The following is a 20,312-nucleotide window of genomic DNA, read 5'->3' as shown; positions in this document are numbered from 1 at the left end:
TGCTGCTTCTCCTGTGGAGCAGCAGCAGCCGGTACAAAAAGAAAAAAAGCCAAAAAAAGATTTTTAACCTGAAACGCAGCTCCATAGACAGCCATCTGGCATTGGCTGTTGTCACTGCAGCTGCTCCTCCTCTCCCCTCCACGTCACTGCCCCTGCAGGAAGACCCCGGAGGAGCGCAGCGATGTCAGAGGGGAGAGGAGGAGCGGCTGCAGAGATGACAGCCAACGCCAGATGGCTGTCTACGGAGCGGTGTTTCAGGTTTAAAATCTTTTTTTTGGCTTTTTTCTTTTTGTACCGGCCGCTGCTGCTCAACAGGAGACGCAGCAGCGGCCGGACAGCGTTAGTATTGGCGGCTGTGGGTGGCGAGGGGGTTGATGTGCCTGAGGGGGGGTAGGGGCTTGGGTGATGCGCTGGGGGGGGGGTAGGGGCTTGGGTGATGCGCTGAGGGGGGAGGGGAGGGTCGCTAGACATGGGTGGCTGGAGGGGGCAGGGGGAGGGGATGGTCGCTGGACATGGGTGGCTGCAGGGGGGGAGGAGGGTCGCTGGACATGGATGGCTGCAGGGGGGGCAGGGAAGAGGGAGGTGGGGAGGGGGTCTTGAGACCAGATGGGTGGCTGCAAGGGAGGGCAGGGGAGACAGAAGGGACGCTGCAGGGGGGGCAGGGGGAGAGGAGGGTCGCTGGACATGGGTGGCTACAGGGGGGGAAAGGAGAGGAGGGTCGTTGGACATGGGTAGCTGTAGGGGGAGAGGAGGGTTGCTGGACATGGGTGGCTGCAGGGGAGAGAGGAGGGCCGCTGCCCATGTGTGGCTGCAGGGGCAGAGGAGGGTTGGTGGGGAGGGGGTCCTGAGACCAGATGGGTGGCTGCAGGGGGAGCAGGGGAAACAGGAGGGACGCTGCGGGGGGGGGGGATTACCTTGCTAGCGCCCGTTTCATTGCCTACCGAAACGGGCCTTTTATACTAGTTAGATGAATAAAAGCACAGATCTTGAAATAGATTCTAGCTGTTATAGGTAGTCAGTGAAGTCTAATTAGCAGAGGGGTAGCACTGTCAAAGCAAGACATATTCTAAATAAGGCGGGCTGCTGTGTTTTGAACAGTTTGAAGTTTTTTTATTTTATTTTTTTTTATTTATGCATTTTCAAATATTACATTCATATTTATACAAATGCTAGAATCTGGAAATATTTAATTGAGTAACAAAATTATTCCTTTTAAAAATTGGAAAGTATAAGAAGAACACAAAAAAATTGACCACAGTTGTTAAGAGACAAGATACAGGTAATTTATAAACAAAATAAAAGAGAAATTAATGTAATCAGTCAGAGAGGGGAGCACATTAGGCGCGCTAGTAGGTTTTAACATCATATTATCTTGTGAGATTATTCAGGTTTAAACATTCCCTTTTCCTTGGCAATTATATATTCTTACATTTTCTTTGGATCAAGAAATACATAATTTACATTATTTATAGATACCAAACATCTACATGGGTATTTCAACACATATATACCACCTAGGGCAAGAATTTTAGGTTTTAAAGCCATAAACGCTCGCCTTCTTTTTTGTGTTTCTCTATTCAAATCAGGAAATATCTGAACTTTTCACCAAAGAATTTAGCATTCATATGTCTAAAGTATAATTGAAATATATTATTCCTGTCTGGCTCAAAAGCAAATGAAACTAAAACAGTTGTTCATTGAGTTACCACTTCTAATGAGCTTTCCAAGAAATCAGTAATGTTAAGTTCAGGTTGGGGTTCCGAAACACAAGACTTGATTCCTGAGATATATTGAGCTCTAACGATGGGTGGAAAACCCTCCTTTGGAATAGCTAGGATTTCTCCAAAGTATCTTTTAAGCATATCAGTTGCAGGGATCAAAGGTGCTTTTGGAAAATTAAGGAACCTTAAATTGTTCCTTCTCCCATGATTATCAAGATATTCTAGTTTCCTCACCAGAATATCCCTGGCCTTAATCACCGTCCCGGTTAAGCTCTGCAGAGTCTTAATTTCTCCATCTAGCAATTCAATTTTATCTTAGTATTTCTGAACTTTGCCAGTCAAAAGATCTTGAGACTGTTTTATAAGCAAAACTTCTTAATTATATTTGTTACCTTGATTAGGGAGTTGTTCAGACCCTAAATAGCGTCCCACAGGTTCTCCAAGGTTATCACTGCTGGTTTAATAGCTCCACGAATTTCCAAGGAAGTAGGTCCCAGTTTACTGGAAGGAGTGGGGTTATCCACCCTCTCATTCCATTTAGATGGCACCTCTGGGGTTGAAACGGCGGCTGGTCCTCCTCCCGCTGCTCGGAGGGTTGACTCGTCGGTCAGCAACTCCTGCTACAATCCTGCTGCTAGTAAACTACTTCCGAGTCGCAGGAGAGCTGTGAGTGAAGGCGGGCTTAGAGAAGCCACTTCTATGCTGTGATCCGACAAGAAAACATTGGATCTATCCTGCGCAGGCGTCTGCAACTCCAGTTTCTGGACCCCGAACTTCTCCAGTGTCGGCTGTCGGGGAGCAGGATCTGCGGGGTTGGAGGAGGTCTGTACCCCGGCTTTCCTCTTCTTTTTCCCCATGTTGTTCCTCGGGTTCGGAGAGTGGTTCCCCGGTAGTTTTCAGTGGAGGTCAGGAGCTCACAAACATACATCCTCTCTGGACGCCATCTTGCCTCTCTGAAACCCAGTTTGAAGTTTTTTAATTAACAGTTCTTTACAACCGGCATAGGTAGTTTTGCAATAGTCCAGTTGTGTTAATACAAAGGATTGTATCAAAAGTCTAAGGGTTGAGGTTGGGAAATAGGATCTAATAAATTTTCATTTCCAAAGATTTGGAACAAGGATTTAGTTTCCAAGGATTTGGATACAATTGAGGAGACTTGAGGTTCAAATGTTAAGAGACATTGGGTAAATTGTGTGATCAATTTAAAAGTGATTGTATTGTGAATGGTCAAAGGGATTTGTCACCACCAAGAACTTAGTTTTCTCTCTGTTCAATTTTAGTCTAAAGTCAGAAGCCCAAGATTCCATGAGGTTAAGACCTGATTTGATTCTATTTGTAATTTCATGAATTTCATTATCAAATGGGATATATAAAGTAGCATTGTCTGCATAAATAAAAGTTTGAAAACCTGCTATTTCTAATTTAGAGCCCAGGAGAGCTATCATAACATAAACAAGATGGGAGACAGTGGAGAGCCCTGTGGCACACCACAATCTGGTGACCAAGGTGAGGATAGAGAGCCAGCCATTTTCACCCTATAAGATCTGCTTTTAAGGAATCCTCTGAACCATTGTAATACTGTAACTCCTAATCCAAAGTGATCCAGAATATTAAGTAAAATGTCATGGTCCACCACATCGAAGGCACTGGACATATCGAATTGCAGGATTAGAATAAGTTTTCCTAAGCTAATTGCCATCTTGAATTTGGATATTAGGTTAATACTGTTTCAGTGCTATAGCATAGTCTGAAACCAGACTGAGAACTTGGTTGAAGGAGAGAGAAGGGGGTGAGATAATTCATTCTACTATGCCCTCCATCATTTTAGTTTAAAGGGGAATAGAGGCCACCGGTCTGTAATTTGTAACATTACTCCTAGAGATTTGTAAGTTTTTTGGAATGGTAGTTAATATTATGGAGTTTGGCTTTTTCTCCACTTTCTAATCTGAAGAACTTGATATGGTAGTCACTTAACTTCAGGCTTTTGTATTCAGTGCCAGGGGCTGGTTGTGCTGCTGCAGATCAATTTTCACCCCAGTGTATGTGTTCTTGTTAAAACCAATGTCCCATTGCTGTTCCTGACGTAACACAAAAAACTTCTCCGCCATAACCACACCATACTGCTCTCTGCCTGTTTCTCAAAAACTTGAAAATTCTAGGAGTCACCATTGATCAAAACCTTACTCTCAATGCCCACGTGAAAAACATGACGAAAAAGATGTTCTATTCCATGTGGAAACTCAAAAAAGTAAAACCTTTCTTCCCGAGATACATATTCCGTACCCTGGTACAGTCAATGGTAATAAGTCATCTTGATTACTGTAATGCACTGTACGCAGGCTGCAAAGAACAGAACATCAAGAAACTCCAAACTGCCCAGAATACTGTGGCCAGACTCATATTTGGAAAAACTAAATATGAAAGCGCAAAACCCTTAAGAGAGAAACTTCACTGGCTCCCATTTAAGGAACGTATTGCATTCAAGGTCTGCACGATGGTACACAAAATCATTCATGCAGACGCCCCAATATACAGTGGGGGAAATAAGTATTTGATCCCTTGCTGATTTTGTAAGTTTGCCCACTGACAAAGACATGAGCAGCCCATAATTGAAGGGTAGGTTATTGGTAACAGTGAGAGATAGCACATCACAAATTAAATCCGGAAAATCACATTGTGGAAAGTATATGAATTTATTTGCATTCTGCAGAGGGAAATAAGTATTTAATCCCTCTGGCAAACAAGACCTAATACTTGGTGGCAAAACCCTTGTTGGCAAGCACAGCGGTCAGACGTCTTCTGTAGTTGATGATGAGGTTTGCACACATGTCAGGAGGAATTTTGGTCCACTCCTCTTTGCAGATCATCTCTAAATCATTAAGAGTTCTGGGCTGTCGCTTGGCAACTCGCATCTTCAGCTCCCTCCATAAGTTTTCAATGGGATTAAGGTCTGGTGACTGGCTAGGCCACTCCATGACCCTAATGTGCTTCTTCCTGAGCCACTCCTTTGTTGCCTTGGCTGTATGTTTTGGGTCATTGTCGTGCTGGAAGACCCAGCCACGACCCATTTTTAAGGCCCTGGCGGAGGGAAGGAGGTTGTCACTCAGAATTGTACGGTACATGGCCCCATCCATTCTCCCATTGATGCGGTGAAGTAGTCCTGTGCCCTTAGCAGAGAAACACCCCCAAAACATAACATTTCCACCTCCATGCTTGACAGTGAGGACGGTGTTCTTTGGGTCATAGGCAGCATTTCTCTTCCTCCAAACACGGCGAGTTGAGTTCATGCCAAAGAGCTCAATTTTTGTCTCATCTGACCACAGCACCTTCTCCCAATCACTCTCGGCATCATCCAGGTGTTCACTGGCAAACTTCAGACGGGCCGTCACATGTGCCTTCCGGAGCAGGGGGACCTTGCGGGCACTGCAGGATTGCAATCCGTTATGTCGTAATGTGTTACCAATGGTTTTCGTGGTGACAGTGGTCCCAGCTGCCTTGAGATCATTGACAAGTTCCCCCCTTGTAGTTGTAGGCTGATTTCTAACCTTCCTCATGATCAAGGATACCCCACGAGGTGAAATTTTGCATGGAGCCCCAGATCTTTGTCGATTGACAGTCATTTTGTACTTCTTCCATTTTCTTACTATGGCACCAACAGTTGTCTCCTTCTCGCCCAGCGTCTTACTGATGGTTTTGTAGCCCATTCCAGCCTTGTGCAGGTGTATGATCTTGTCCCTGACATCCTTAGACAGCTCCTTGCTCTTGGCCATTTTGTAGAGGTTAGAGTCTGACTGATTCACTGAGTCTGTGGACAGGTGTCTTTCATACAGGTGACCATTGCCGACAGCTGTCTGTCATGCAGGTAACGAGTTGATTTGGAGCATCTACCTGGTCTGTAGGGGCCAGATCTCTTACTGGTTGGTGGGGGATCAAATACTTATTTCCCTCTGCAGAATGCAAATAAATTCATATACTTTCCACAATGTGATTTTCCGGATTTAATTTGTGATGTGCTATCTCTCACTGTTACCAATAACCTACCCTTCAATTATGGGCTGCTCATGTCTTTGTCAGTGGGCAAACTTACAAAATCAGCAAGGGATCAAATACTTATTTCCCCCACTGTACATGCTAAACCTTGTGGACCTACCTCCCTGAAACGCCACAAAATCATCTCGCAAATTTCTCAACCTGCACTTCCCCAGCTGCAAAGGACTAAAATACAAGCTGATGCATGATACCACCTTCTCTTACATGCGCACGAAGTTATGGAACGCACTACCTAGAGACCTGAAAACAATCAACGAAACAACTATCTTTCGCAAATCCCTCAAGGCATATTTCTTCAACAAAGCCTACAATGAAAACCCAGAACCTCACTAATCCACTTCTGAAAACCCACCATCTACTACACCTAATAAACTCCTTCTTTCTTCTCTCTACTTTCTTCCCTTAATTAATCTCTGCACAACAATAATTGTACCTGACATCCAGGATTAACTGTGTTAACAAAACTATGTAAGCCACTTTGAGCCTGCAAATAGGTGGGATAATGTGGGCTACAAATGCAATAAATAAATAAATAATAAGTCTCGTTTCACCATGACGGCGTCTTCAAGGGAATTTATCTACAAAGCTTTGAAACACAAAGAATATGTATAGCACATCACAATCTTATGGTGCTGTTTGTAACCTATCAAAATATGTTATATCTCATCCTCCAATCTTGATAACCATCTACTGCCATTAAATGTTATTTACATATTTATTATATGGTCTTACCAGGAGTGATGCCTTTTCACGTTCCTCCCCGCTCACCCGAACCTGGCACATGCTCAGTGCCTCCTTTTAAACTCTACACTAGCCCCATGAGTATCTCATTGATCCTAATTATGCCCTGCCATTAACCACAGTGGTTAACGGCAGGGCACAATTAGGATCAATGAGATACTCGTGGGGCTAGTGTAGAGTTTAAAAGGAGGCACTTTGCGTATGCGCCAGGTTCGGGTGAGCGGGGAGGAACGTGAAAAGGCATCACTCCCTGGTAAGACCATATAATGAATATGTAAATAACATTTAATGTGTAGTAGGGAGCAGGAGTGATCCCCAGGCACTTCTGCCTTGGTGGTTCCCTGATTCAAAATGGCTGCTTCAGCCATCTAGCTGCACTGGCTCAGTAGATTCAACCTTTGAATATGAAAATGGGAATTAAAGTCAGATATTTTCAATATTAGATGTCAACATTGGGGTTATCCAAGAATTGATCTTATAGCCACGCTTCACAACGAAATTATTGACAGTAGATACAAGGAAGAAGAAGCTTTAGCAATAGTTCTGTTTTGGGTAGGAAACCCCAAGGGGCACTCCTCTCAGTAATTTTAAAGGGAGAGACCTCTATTCCCCCACTCTCACACTCTTCATTCAGCAAACTCACCAGTCCTCTCAGTAATCTGAAAGGTATGGGATCCCCTCTATTCTCCCACTCTCACACTCTTCATTCAGCGAACTCACCAGTCCTCTCAGTAATCTGAAAGGTTTGGGGTCCCCTATTCTTGGAGGAGACAAGAGACAGCCTTCTTTCAACTCCAAATCCTTTAACTATAATCTTCTAAGGCTGCACAGACCAACACCCTAAGGCTGCACAGACCAACATTGTGGTCACTGCTAGTTTAGTAATTTGCCTAAACTATAGTAAATAATTCAAGCAAATTACTACACTCTGCTGGGAGAAGCACAGATCTAGGAAATAAGTACATAGACCTCTACTTGCTGAATATTTAATATGTTTGTGCTTTATATTGTGTAATAGATGCAGATGTTAAATAAAACTCAAAATCTGGATCTCCAACAATTTGCCTTCATACCACAAGCCTCGTATCCAGCATTACCCAGGTATTGGAAGCTTACAGGAATTATGAGTATAATATATAAAGTTATTTATCTGAATAACTAAGATGTTTAAATCCTGCAGGTAAAAATTAATTTCCATTTAGTGACCAAGAGTATGTGCCTGATTTTATAGTATATATACTTTTACCTGAAGGAAAAAGGACATTCCTTGGGGTGGAGAAGAATAGGTGATCTGAGCAAGTGGCATAGCCACAGGTGGGCTGGGGTGGGCCAGGGCCCACCCACATAGGGCTCAGGCCCACCCAACAGTAGTACACATTTTGCAGTAGCTGGTGGGGATCCCAATCTCTGCCAGCTGAAGACTTCCCCCTGATAGTAACAAAAATGCTACTCTCCACGATACTGGCACCTGCACATTCTCAGTTTTCAGCGCCTGCCTGCTGCAGACTGCCAAGGTGGAGAGAAGCATTTTTTCACCAGCTGAGATAATTTTTGGGTGGGGTGGAAAACACTTGGTGCTCACCCACTTCTTGCCTAGGCCCACCCAAAATCTGCTGTCTGGCTACGCCACTGATCTGAGCTGCTAGCAGATGCTGGCAGGATTACTTGAGGTCTTTTTCATTTTCATATGACGTGTGAATAAGCTACAAAGAAGCACGTGCACATACACAAGAATTAGATATAATATACCTTTATTATAACACAAGAAATATAATCATCAGTGGTGTAGCCAAGGGTGGGCCCAGGCCCACCCACTTTAGGCTCAGGCCCACCTAGTAGCAGCACATCTATGATGTGGCTGGCGGGGATCCCAAAGCCCTACCATCCGAAAACTCCCAACAACTGTCCCTCCTGTATACAGTACCTTGTAAATAGCAGATCTTCACCTGCAGTGAGCAGCGACTGATGCATATTGCTCACACCAGCACCACAGCCTTTCCTCTGATGTATTCCTGCCTATGCAAAAACAGGAAGTTGCATCAGAGGGAAGGCTATGGGGCCAACATGAGCAGTGTGTATTAGTTGCTGCCGATGAAAATCTGCTATTTAAAAGGTATGCAGGGAAGGGGTGTGTGTTTGAGTGACCATATGGCATGCAGGTGAGAGAAGGAGAGACCAAATCAGCTGTGGGATGGGGCATGGTTCTTCTGGCCACCCATCTTGGGCCCAGGCCCACCTAAAATTGGGTGTCTGGCTACGCCCATGATAATCAGGCACAAGTACAGCTCACTCTGCAATCTTTGGTCAGTTAAAGGACTAGTTACAGCTTACAACAGTTTCTTTCTCTCTTGCTGAATGAATCCACACAAAGGCTGCAGATTTAAAAAGAGGAAGATAAACATGGAGGGACACACACACACAGGACGATATTCAAAGTGATTTAAGCAGGCAGGAGCCACTCCTGACAGCTTAAATCGCTTTCCACCACCTAAGTGGGGATATTCAGTAGCACTTAACAGAGGAGTGCTGCTGAATATCCTCACAGACCACCCAAACAAAAAGTGGGCAGGTCAGAGGAGGCACAAAGCACCGCAAGCTAACATCGATGCCACAAGGGGCAGGAGTGAAGGGGCTGCACTCCTGCCCCTAGCAACCACCGCATAACTCATATGTGGGCCCTGGTTAAATATCAGCTCAGCCCACATGAGTTCTGGAGCCCAGCTGCCCAAAATTATCCCCCAGTATTCAGTGCCGGTGCCCAGACATGGCCCAGCACTGAATATCAAGGGATAATTTATCCAGTGACAATCAGCATTTTAAAAAGTCCTGACCACTGTTGGCTGAATATCGGGGGGACCTTTTCTGCGATCTGTGGAATGTGCCTAATGGGAGTGAAGATGTTTCTAACCTAAACAACCAAAACTAGTAGAATTATACTTTTCTCTTCAGGTGTGCTGGATGGAGCATCCAATCAGAACTTGTACATGTACAAAAAGCAAAGAATACAATATCAGATGTATGCTAAGGGTGTTTTTTCTCTCTGTATTTTTGAGACACCATTGATAAGAGTGTTCTCCAAGGACAGGCAGGCCTTCCTATTCTCACATCTGGGTGATGTCACCTGATGGTGCAGATGCTGACTAGCGAGTGCAGTAGAAAATTCTTGCAGTTCCCCACAGTGCATGCGCTGGTGCCTTCCAGCCCAATGCAGAAGCGCAGGTTCTCCGGTCTTCTTTTTTCTGCGAAGCTGAGTGGATGCATTCGTGTGTGTTCTCCTCACGCTGTGCTTTCCATTTTTTATAGTTCTTTCCAGTGTGGGTATTTTTTCTCTTTTTCTTCATATATTTTCTCAGTTTTCGTTTTTTCCATCCTCTCTATTTTTTTAGACATTTTCCAGCTCTTTTTAAGTTTCCTTTATTTTCAGGTGTGGCTGCCTGGTTTAGGCTACATCCCCAACCTCAATTTGAATGCTGCCCCTTTTTTCAAAGTTCAAGATTAAGGAGTTTAATTTGGCCAAGATTCTTTTTTCGATGTCACAGAAGACCCTCAGTAGCTTCGTGCGCCCAGTGTAGACAGGTGATTTCTGCCATGGACCCACACAATTGGTGTATCGGATACCTTGGGCCAGATCATGACCCCTCTGATTGTGATCTCTGTTTGAAAATTCAAGTGAGAACTCAGCAGGTGCAAGTGGCTCAAATGGAGCAATGTTTTGGCTTCTCATAGGCCAAAACATTGACTTCAACACCGGCGGCATCGACCTCCATGCTGCTTTGACTTTGGTATCCACTGGGAGTGCACTGGCATCGAGTGGGTCTCCACCTGCCTCGACACCTGGCACTGATGGCAGACCCCGGGACCAGTCAGCATCAAACCTGACACCTAGGACAAGTAAGGATTCAGCAGCATCCTCATCAGCACTGGGAGATCAAGGCTGTATGCACTGGGAGAAGCCCAAGAAGCATAACATAGTCTTCCTCGACACACGGTGCCGGGGACATTAGATCCTCTGATACCCGAGAAGTGCCACCACTGGGAAGAGCATTTCCCCTCCTTAAAAGAGGTGCCATTGCACATGTCATCAAGCAGCCTGATTCCGTACTGACGTCTTCTCATACTTCCTCTGCCCTGGCTCCCATGCCTTTGCCAATGCCCACCTTTTGATGAGCGGTTCTGTAGCATACTCTGAGAGGAACTGATGCAATTGCTGCAGGGGCTCCCGCTTTAGCATCGAGGGCGCTTGCACCACCAGCGGAACAGCCCCAAATCCTCTCTGAGGATACATCGGTTCCAGTGACTAGATCGTTGACACTGGCACCTCACAGGGTGTCGATGTCAGAGCAGGCAGTACCACCTTCTACACTGGGGGAGGAAGCTTCCCCGAAATCAGAGGGTAGGGCTGCACCTCAAGGCTCTTCAGAGCATGAACATCACTCCAACAGACTAAGGTCAGTACAAACTCATACACCTGTACCTAAGTATGGGGAACAGTCTGATTGTGTCCACTCATGGGAGTTGGATGAGGATCCACATTACTTCTCCAAGGAGAAGTCATATGGCATTCCATCTGATCCCTTTCCTCCTGAAGAGAGACAGAAATCTCCACCTAAGGTACTCTCCTTCACTAGTTTTGTGAGGGAGATGGCTGTGGCCATCCCTTTTAAGTTGGAGGAGGAGCCCAGAGCAGAGATGTTGTCTGTTCTGGGCAATAAGTGTCCTCCTAAGGAAGGGGTCACTGTACCATTGTATCCTATCCTTAAGGACATACTATTGAAGAACAGAATCTCCCCTCACAGTGTAGGTAGGTTGCACCCAAGAAGGCAGATATGCAATATCATATCCAGAAGGCTCCTGAATTCAAGAAGGCACAATTGCTGTGCAACTCCATGGTGGTCGAGTTCGCTCTCAAATGGGTCAAGAGTTCTCGGTCTCATGCCTCAGCGCCCCCAGGGATGACAGGCCAGGACTTTGGATTCATTTGGGAGGGAGGTAAACTTTTCAGGTCTCAATGCTCATTGCCCGCATTCAGTCCTACAAGCTCTGCACGAGCCTTTACTTGGAGTCTTTGGTGAACAGCACACTGAGTCTAGCAGACTCTCTCCCTTCATAGTAGGCCGCAGAGCTTCACCATCTGGCCAACAAGCAGATGGAGTGTAGGCATTACCTGGCCAGGGGCGCCTATGATACTTTTGATGCTGCGTTCAGACTCTCTGGCTTGGGTGTGGGGATGCTCAGATTCTCATGGCTGCATGTCTCTGACCTGGAACCAGCGGTTCAAAAGAGGTTGGTGGGCGTGCCGTACTGAGGGGACAGCTTGTTTGGAGAGAAAGTGGAAGAGGTCACTGACCTCATTAAGAATATAGTAACATAGTAAATGATGGCAGATAAAGAACTGTATGGTCTATCCAGTCTGCCCAACAAGATAAACTCATTTTACATTGTATGCAATACTTTATATGTGTATCCGAGTTTGATTTGTCCTTGCCATTTTCATGGCATAGACCATGGAAGTCTGCCCAGCACTGTTCTTGTACTAAAAGTTCTGTAGCTAACACCGAAGCCACTTAAAATTTACACTCCAGCCCATCCATATCTATTCAGTCACAATCAGGGCACAGACCGTAGATGTCTGCCCAGCACTGGTTTTGCTTCCCAATTGCTGGTGTTGCCACCCAATCTCTGTTAAGATTCTGTGGATCCATTCCTTCTAAACAGGATTCCTTTGTGTTTATCCCACGCACGTTTAAATTCCATTACTGCTTTCATCTCCACCACCTCCCGCAGGAGGGCATTCCATGTATCCACCACCCTCTCTGTGAAAAAATACTTCCTGACATTACTCCTGAGTCTGTCCCCCTTCAACCTCAATTCTTGTCCTCTAGTTCTTGTCACAATCGTCGATGTCAGTACGTTGCTCGTCAGTGCCCTGTTCCATCTAGACCCATTAGATTTACCTGCAGTTCTAGCCAGTGACCTATGGGGTCACTGTAGGGTGGTAGAAGCTAAACTGGTGATGTCATCAGTGCTGAGCCCTTCTTAAGCTGGCCTTGGTGTGCACTCAGTGTTCTGGCAATAACTCTTGAGCTCAGGCTTGCCTGAGGCTCTGCTAGTTCCATCTGCTGTTTCTTTGTTAGGCCGTGGCCTGAAGCATTACTGCAGCTTTCACCTTCTTGCTTGGTTCCAGTGAAGACTGCTAACAAAACTTGAAGTCCTGAGAGCTGCTTGCACTTCAGCTGAGTCCCTAGTCGGTTCTGTGCTGAGCTTTGGCTGTGTGTGCTGGGATGGCGTAGAGTGCTGTAGGTCCTGCGGCCGTGGCTGCTTCTCATAGTATCACTGCATGAGGTGGCTGTGCCCGGAGTGCAGAGGGATCCACATGGGCTGTTCCTGGTTCCTGTTTTGCTGCGCTGTGCCTATGTGCCTTTTGCCCTGGGAGCATTCGGCTCGGGTGCCACAGATACTGTTATTGACCTTTGCCCTGGGAGAATTAGGCTCAAGCGCCTCAGAGACTGTTATTGACCGCTTGCCTTGGGAGCATTTGGCTTGGGCGCCGCAGAGTCTGTTATTGATCTGCTTGCCTTGGGAGCATTCGTTTCAGATGCTTCAGAGACTGTGTGAAGAGTAAGGGGCTGTCCTGTCCTGGGTAGGCCACTAGAGGGCGCTGTTCCCATAGAAATGGGGGAAAATGCCCAGAAAATGCTCAGAATGAGTCACTAGAGGGAGCCAGTAGGGGAATGTCCAGGTGGAGGTTGCTAGGACCAGGGAGAGCCCTGGGTTGGAAACAGGTGTGGGTGATTAGGGGCTGAGTTCTGCCGGGGAATTAGGGGGAAGAGCCTGAAGGGGTGGAGAAGCTAATTAACCACCTTATACCTGCCTGAGTAGGGAAAGAGAAGCTAAGAAGCTGGGACCTGGCAGCTTGAGGAAGAAGATCCCCTTTGAAGGTGCTGGCTAAACTTTGTGGACTTTTTGAAACTATCTGCTGAAAAGGTGACAGCTGCACCAGCTGAGAGAGTCTTAAATGAACAGTAAATCATTTGGTTTGGCTGTTTGAACTGTGAAAGTTTGAGGCACTGCTTTAAGTATGGAAAGGGTTTAATTAGAAGACTCTGAGTAACTGCCTTTTTGCTATGTTTAAGTTGAAGAAGGAATGGTTGAGTGAAAGCAGAAATAAGCCATGAAGATGATGTTAAATGGCAACTAATAAAACCTTTGCTTATAAGAAGCCTGATGTTGGTGAACATTTGTGAAAGAAGCTAAGCAGGGTCAGCCCTACTACTACTACTACTACTATTTAGCATTTCTATAGCGCTACAAGGCGTACGCAGCGCTGCACAAACATAGAAGAAAGACAGTCCCTGCTCAAAGAGCTTACAATCTAATAGACAAAAAAATAAATAAAGTAAACAAATCAAGCCCTGGCCAGGTTCTGGAAGGGTGACCAGTTCACAACTGTTATTGACCTGCTTGCCCTGGGAGCATTCGGCTCGGGCACATCAGATACTGTTATTGACCTTGGCCCTGGGAGCATTCGGCTCAAGCACCATTCCTCTCTGAACAGACCACCCAAACCCTCGTCCACTCGCTCGTTACCTCTCGTCTTGACTATTGCAACCTTCTCCTCACTGGCCTCCCGCTTAGCCACCTATCCCCCCTTCAATCTGTCCAAAATTCCGCCGCACGTCTTATCTACCGTGCGAACCGATACTCTCATATCACCCCTCTCCTCAAGTCGCTTCACTGGCTCCCGATCCACTACCGTATACAGTTCAAGCTTCTCCTATTGACCTTCAAGTGCACTCAATCTGCAGCCCCCCATTACCGCTCTACCCTCCTCTCCCCATATGTTCCCACCCGTAACCTCCGCTCTCAGGACAAATCACTCCTTTCTGTACCCTTCTCCACCACCGCTAACTCCAGACTCCGCCCCTTCTGCCTAGCATCACCTTATGCCTGGAACAGACTTCCTGAACCCATACGCCATGCGCCCTCCCTGCCCATTTTCAAGTCCTTACTCAAGGCCCATCTCTTCTCCCTTGCTTTTGGTGCCTAACCACCTTCCCATTCCTGATACCTACACTGACTACATAGTTTTTACCTTTAGATTGTAAGCTCTCTTGAGCAGGGACTGTCCTTCCCCATGTTTAAACTTGTACAGCGCTGCGTAACCCTGGCAGCGCTATAGAAATGCTAAGTAGTAGTAGTAGTAGTAATACTGTTACTGACCTGTTTGCCCTTGGAGCATTCGGCTCGGGCGCCTCAGGTACTCTTTACTTTTTTTTCTACTGTTCTTTGCCTCCAGCGAGTGGAGTGGTCCACTCAAATTCTCTACCCGCGGCGCAGATCTACAAGAAACTATTTTAAGTTTATTTTGCTTTGCTGCTGCTCAACTGCTTCCAAGAGAGCTTGCTATGGAGGTCCCATGGCTTACAGGAGAGTCCTGACAGAATGAACCTTTATCTGACTGCCAGCAGTCTTGCCGCATTCAGCTAAGTGCCCTTTGCTTTTAGTTGTCCTGCCGGGGTGGGCCCTTGCCTAGTCCCTTGTGCTCTTGTCTTTGCTTTTCCAGTACAGCTAGGCTGTTCTATTTGCCATTATTATTTGTGTTATGTTTCATTTGGCTTTAGCTAGGGTTACCATATGGCTCCAGAAAAAGGAGGACAGATCAGGGGCGTATCTGCGTGGGGCCACAGGGGCCTGGGCCCCCGCAGATTTCGCCCTGGCCCCCTCCCCGCCGTCAACCCTCCCCCGCTGCTTACTTTTGCTGGCGCCGAGGTCCGACCCGCAATCTCCGTTTTTCGTCTTCCTCCGTGGCCATGCTTCCAGGAAGTAACGCTGCAGTGCTGATTCGTTGAATCCAGTTCGGCGTCTGACGTCAGACGTCGAACTGGGGTCATCGAATCAGCACTGCAGCGTTACTTCCTGGAAGCATGGCCACGGAGGAAGACGAAAAACGGAGACTGCGGGTCGGGACCTCGGCGCCAGCAAAAGTAAGCAGCGGGGGAGGGTTGACGGCGGGGAGGGGGGGGAGAGAGGCGGCGGCGGCGGCGGGGGGGGGGGGGGAGGGAGGCAAAAATGTGCCCCCCCTCTCTGGCTCTGGCCCCCCCTACCGCCGGATTCCAGATACGCCCCTGGGACAGATTGAGCCAGTCTGGCTTTTATTTCCATTGCTTTCAATGGAAGCAAAACCTGGACTGGATCAATGTGTCCTCCTTTTTCTGGAGCCATATGGTAACCCTAGCTTTAGCTAGTGGTAGGATGTGCAGTTAGACTGTTTATTGTTCTCTCATCTTTTCTTTGAGCCGTTTGTTTGCCTTTTGACTTGTGTTTCTTTTGCTGCCATTAAAGCTACCTTAGTTCACCTCCACTTGCAATCCAGTCCAGTTCTTTGGGGTACTCTTGACTCTTATGGGACTCCGTCTACCCAGAGGTGGTTGAGTGATCCTCACACAGCCACCTCTGGGCCAAGGGCTCACAAACATCACAGTTCTACTGCTTTCTCATCTCCGAAAAAGGTTTGTTTGTGGATTAATACCTTTCAAATACTTGAACGTCTGTATCATGTCACCCCTGTGTCTCCTTTCCTCCAAGGTATGCATTTTCAGGTCAGCAAGTCTCTGCTCATATGGTTTGCAATGCAAATCCCATACAATTTTTGTAGCTTTTCTTTGCACTGCTTCCAGTCTTTTTACATATTTAGCAAGATTCGGCCTCCACAACTCAACACAATACTCCAAGTGGGGCCTCACCAATGACTTGTAGAGGGGCTGGTTATACCTCTCTCTATGCAGCCTAGCATCCTTCTAGCCACGGCCGCCGCCTTGTCACATTGTTTCTTCACCTTTATTTATTTATTTTATTTATTACATTTGTACCCCGCTCTTTCCCACATACAGCAGGTCCAGTGTGGCTTTCATAGTAAAAGAAAGCATCTTACATGGTAAAGAATACAGTAAAAACAAGGAAATGTGGGAACAGTATTATAAATTGTGATGATCATAACTACTTACATTATGAAAGGCATTACAAAGGACATGTGAAAAGAACGTAATGAACTAGAATAGGGAAGGTAGACAAGGATATGATAGGTGAAAGGGAAGGAGAATGGGAGGGAAATGGTAAAGGATGGAGGGAAGAAGATGAGGGATTGAGTATAACATTGGGGTCAGAGTAAGCGTCGACGTCTTAGCAGGAGTATCGTAGGTGAAATGGTGGAATTAAGCTGGTCCATTAGGGTAAACTTGCTTGAAAAAATGGGACTTTAACATTTTCCTGAAAGGTATATAGTTATTAATAGCTCGGATGGGTCTTGGGAGAGCATTCCAAAGTTGACTACCCAGAAAGGAGAAACTGGATGCATAGAGGCTCATTTTCAAAGCACTTAGCCTCCCAAAGTTCCATAGAAACCTATGGAACTTAGCCTCCCAAAGTGCTTTGAAAATATGCCTAATAGTATGTTTTGTACTTGACACCTTTGCAGTTTGGGAGGTGTAGATTGAGGTATGTTCGCAATGACATTGTTCTATTTCTAATTGGGAGGTCAATCAGGTTGTTCATATAACTGGGGGATTCTCCTGATATGATCTTATGGATAATTGTATGGACCTTGAAGTATATTCTCTCTTTGATGGGGAGCCAGTGAAGCCTTTCTCGAAGGGGTGAGGCGCTTTCAAATCTTGACTTTCCAAATATAAGTCCAAGGTCTCTCTTCTGAGTTAAGCTTACTAATCTCCTATCCGGTATCTCTCTTTTGGGTTTCTGCACCCCAAGTGCATCACTCTGCACTTCTTGACATTAAATATTAACTGATTGTATCAATTAGAAACCATTATATATTTTTTCTTTTTTTATTATGCTCTTTAGTCTTTCTACTATATAACACTACTGGTGAAAAATAAAAATAATCAGCTATAAACTAAATTCAACAGTGCTCAGTTATGCATATTATCAATCACTCCGATTGATTAGTTGTATAATATAAGAGGAGAGGAATGTATGGACTCTAAGTGTAAGAGGAATCTTTTTAAAGAAGCACAAGCACAGTAGCATGCCAAATCACTCACTCTGAGAGATTTATTACGTCACGCTAATACGAACGGTGACCCAGGTCTCCGTCTTCAGTTAAGTACATTTGCAGTTTGCTTATGTGAATCAGTACAAACAAGTATGTAAGATCATTAAGATGGTAATTGGAGGCAGGGAGGGCCACAGTGCAGTGATGTATAGATGAACATATTATACAACTAATCACTCAGAGTGATTGATAATATGCATAACTGAGCACTGTTGAATTTAGTTTATAGCTGATTATTTTTATTTTTCACCAGTATGGTTATATAGTAGAAAGGCTAAAGAGCATAATAAAAAAAGAAAAAATATATAACTGTTTCTAATTGATACAATCTGTTTTGAGCATATGAAACCAGAAGAGGACAAGATACCCCAGGTATAGTTTACTGATTAAATATTAACTGCCAGACCCTCGACCATTCTTCTAATGTTTGGAGAACATAAGAACATAAGTATTGCCACACTGGGACAGACCAAAGGTCCATCAAGCCCAGTATCCTGTTTCCAACAGTGGCCAATCTAGGTCACAAATACCTGGCAAGATCCCAGAAAAAATCAATATATTTTATCATGCTTATCCCAGAAATAAGCAGTGGATTTTCCCCAAGCCAATTTAATAATGGTCTATGGACTTTTCCTTTAGGAAGCCGTCCAGACCCTTTTTTAAACTCCGCTAAGCTAACTGCCTTCACCACATTCTGTGGCAACGAATTTCAGAGTTTAATTATACATTGAATGAAGAAACATTTTCTCTGATTCGTATCAAATTTACTACTTTGTAGCTTCATCGCATGCCCCCTAGTCCTAGTATTTTTGGAAAGAGTAAACAAACGATTCACATCTACCCTTTCCACTCCACTCATTGTTTTGTAGACCTCTATCATATCTCCCCTCAGCCGTCTCTTCTCCAAGCTAAAGAGCCCTAGATTCTTCAGCCTTTCCTCATAGGGAAGTCATCCCATCTCCTTTATCATTTTCGTAGCCCTTCTCTGTACCATATCTAAATCCACTATATCCTTTTTGAGATGTGGTGACCAGAATTGAACACAATATTCGAGGTGTGGTCGCACCATGGACCGATACAAAGGCATTATAACGTCCTCACTTTTGTTTTCCATTCCTTTCCTAATAATACCTAACATTCTATTTGCTTTCTTAGCCAACGCAGCACACTGAGCAGAGCATTTCAACATATCATCAACAATGATGCCGAGATCCCATAGGACACTACCTCTTATCTCATGACTCTCCAATTTCCTCTGGAGTCTTTTATGAGGTACTTTGTCAAACGCCTTTTCAAAATTTAGATACACAATATCAACCGGCTCGCCTTTATCCACATGTTTGTTCACCCCTTCAAAGAAATGTAATAGATTGGTGAGGCAAGATTTCCCTTCACTAAATCCATGTTGGCTTTGTCTCATTAATCCATGCTTTTGAATATGCTCTGTAATTTTGTTCTTTATAATAGTCTCTACCATTTTGCCTGGCACTGACATCAGGCTCACCATAATTTCCCGGATCCCCTCTGGAACCTTTTTTAAATATCACCATTACATGGGCTACCCTCCAATCTTCCAGTACCATGCTTGATTTTAAAGATAATTTACATATTACTAACAATAGTTTTCAATTCTATCAGTACTCTAGGATGAATACCATCTGGTCCAGGAGATTTGCTACTCTTCAATTTGTCAAATTACCCCATTACATCCTCTAGGTTTATAGAGATTTCATTCAGTTTCTCCAACTCGTCAGCTTCGAATACCATTTCTGGCACCGGTATCTCTCCCAAATCTTCCTCAGTGAAGACCAAAGCAAAGAATTCATTTAATCTCTCTGCTATGGCTTTGTCTTCCCTGATCGCCCCTTTTACCCCTCGGTCATCTAGCGGTCCAACCGATTCTTTTGCCAGCTTCCTGCTTTTAATATACCTTTAAAAATTGTTACTATGTGTTTTTGCCTCCAACGCAATCTTTTTTTCAAAGCCCCTCTTTGCCTTCCTTATCAGCGCTATGCATTTGACTTGACATTCCTTATGCTGTTTCTTATTATTTTCAGTCGGTTCCTTCCATTTTCTGAAGGATTTTTTTAGCTCTAATAACTTCCTTCACCTCACTTTTTAACCATTCCGGCTGTTGTTTGGTCTTCCTTCCTTCCTTCCGCCTGTCGGCTCCGAGTCCGCTCGTTTCCTGCTGCTCCCTCTGCCCCGGAACAGGAAGTAACCTGTTCCGCGCAGAGGGAGCAGCAGGGAGGGAACGAGTGGACTCAGCCAACAGGCGCGCGGCACCCCCCCAGCGGCATGCACCCGGGGCGGACCGCCCCCACCGCCCCCCCCCCCCCACCGCCCCCCCCCCTTGGTATGCCACTTCACAGGGATTCCAAGATGTGTTTTGTTTCCTGTAGAATTTTCAATCTATTTGAATCAAGGCCCTCCATAACATACAATCGTACCCCTCCACCAATTCGATCAACCCTATCAATACAATATTAGCCTGGGCTTCCAGGATGGTAGTTTTGAACAGCATCCACGCCTGATGTAAATGGCAGATGACATTTAATGTGAGCAAGTGCAAAGTGATACATATGGGAAAGAAGAACCCGAATTATAGCTACGTCATGCAAGGTTCCAAGTTAGGAGTCACAGACCAAGAAAGGGATCTAGGTGTCGTCGTTGATGATAACGTTGAAACCTTCTGCTCAGTGTGCTGCTGCGGCTAAGAAAACAAATAGAAT

General features: G+C 45.3%; 1 long non-coding RNA gene across 1 annotated transcript in view; it reads left to right on the top strand.

The window, feature by feature from the left end:
- The window catches only part of LOC115472375, a 29,735-nt gene extending 20,503 nt beyond the window's left edge, over positions 1–9,232 (top strand). Inside the window, exon 3 of the long non-coding RNA XR_003942514.1 lies at positions 9,221–9,232. This is a non-coding gene — a long non-coding RNA (uncharacterized LOC115472375). The remainder of the gene's footprint in view (positions 1–9,220) is intronic.
- Positions 9,233–20,312: the final 11,080 nt, after the last annotated feature.

This window comes from Microcaecilia unicolor, chromosome 6, assembly GCF_901765095.1.
Source record: "Microcaecilia unicolor chromosome 6, aMicUni1.1, whole genome shotgun sequence".
Taxonomy (NCBI): domain Eukaryota; kingdom Metazoa; phylum Chordata; class Amphibia; order Gymnophiona; family Siphonopidae; genus Microcaecilia; species Microcaecilia unicolor.
The sequence above is the reverse complement of the archived record's forward strand: the minus strand, read 5'-3'. Positions and strand labels throughout refer to the sequence as shown.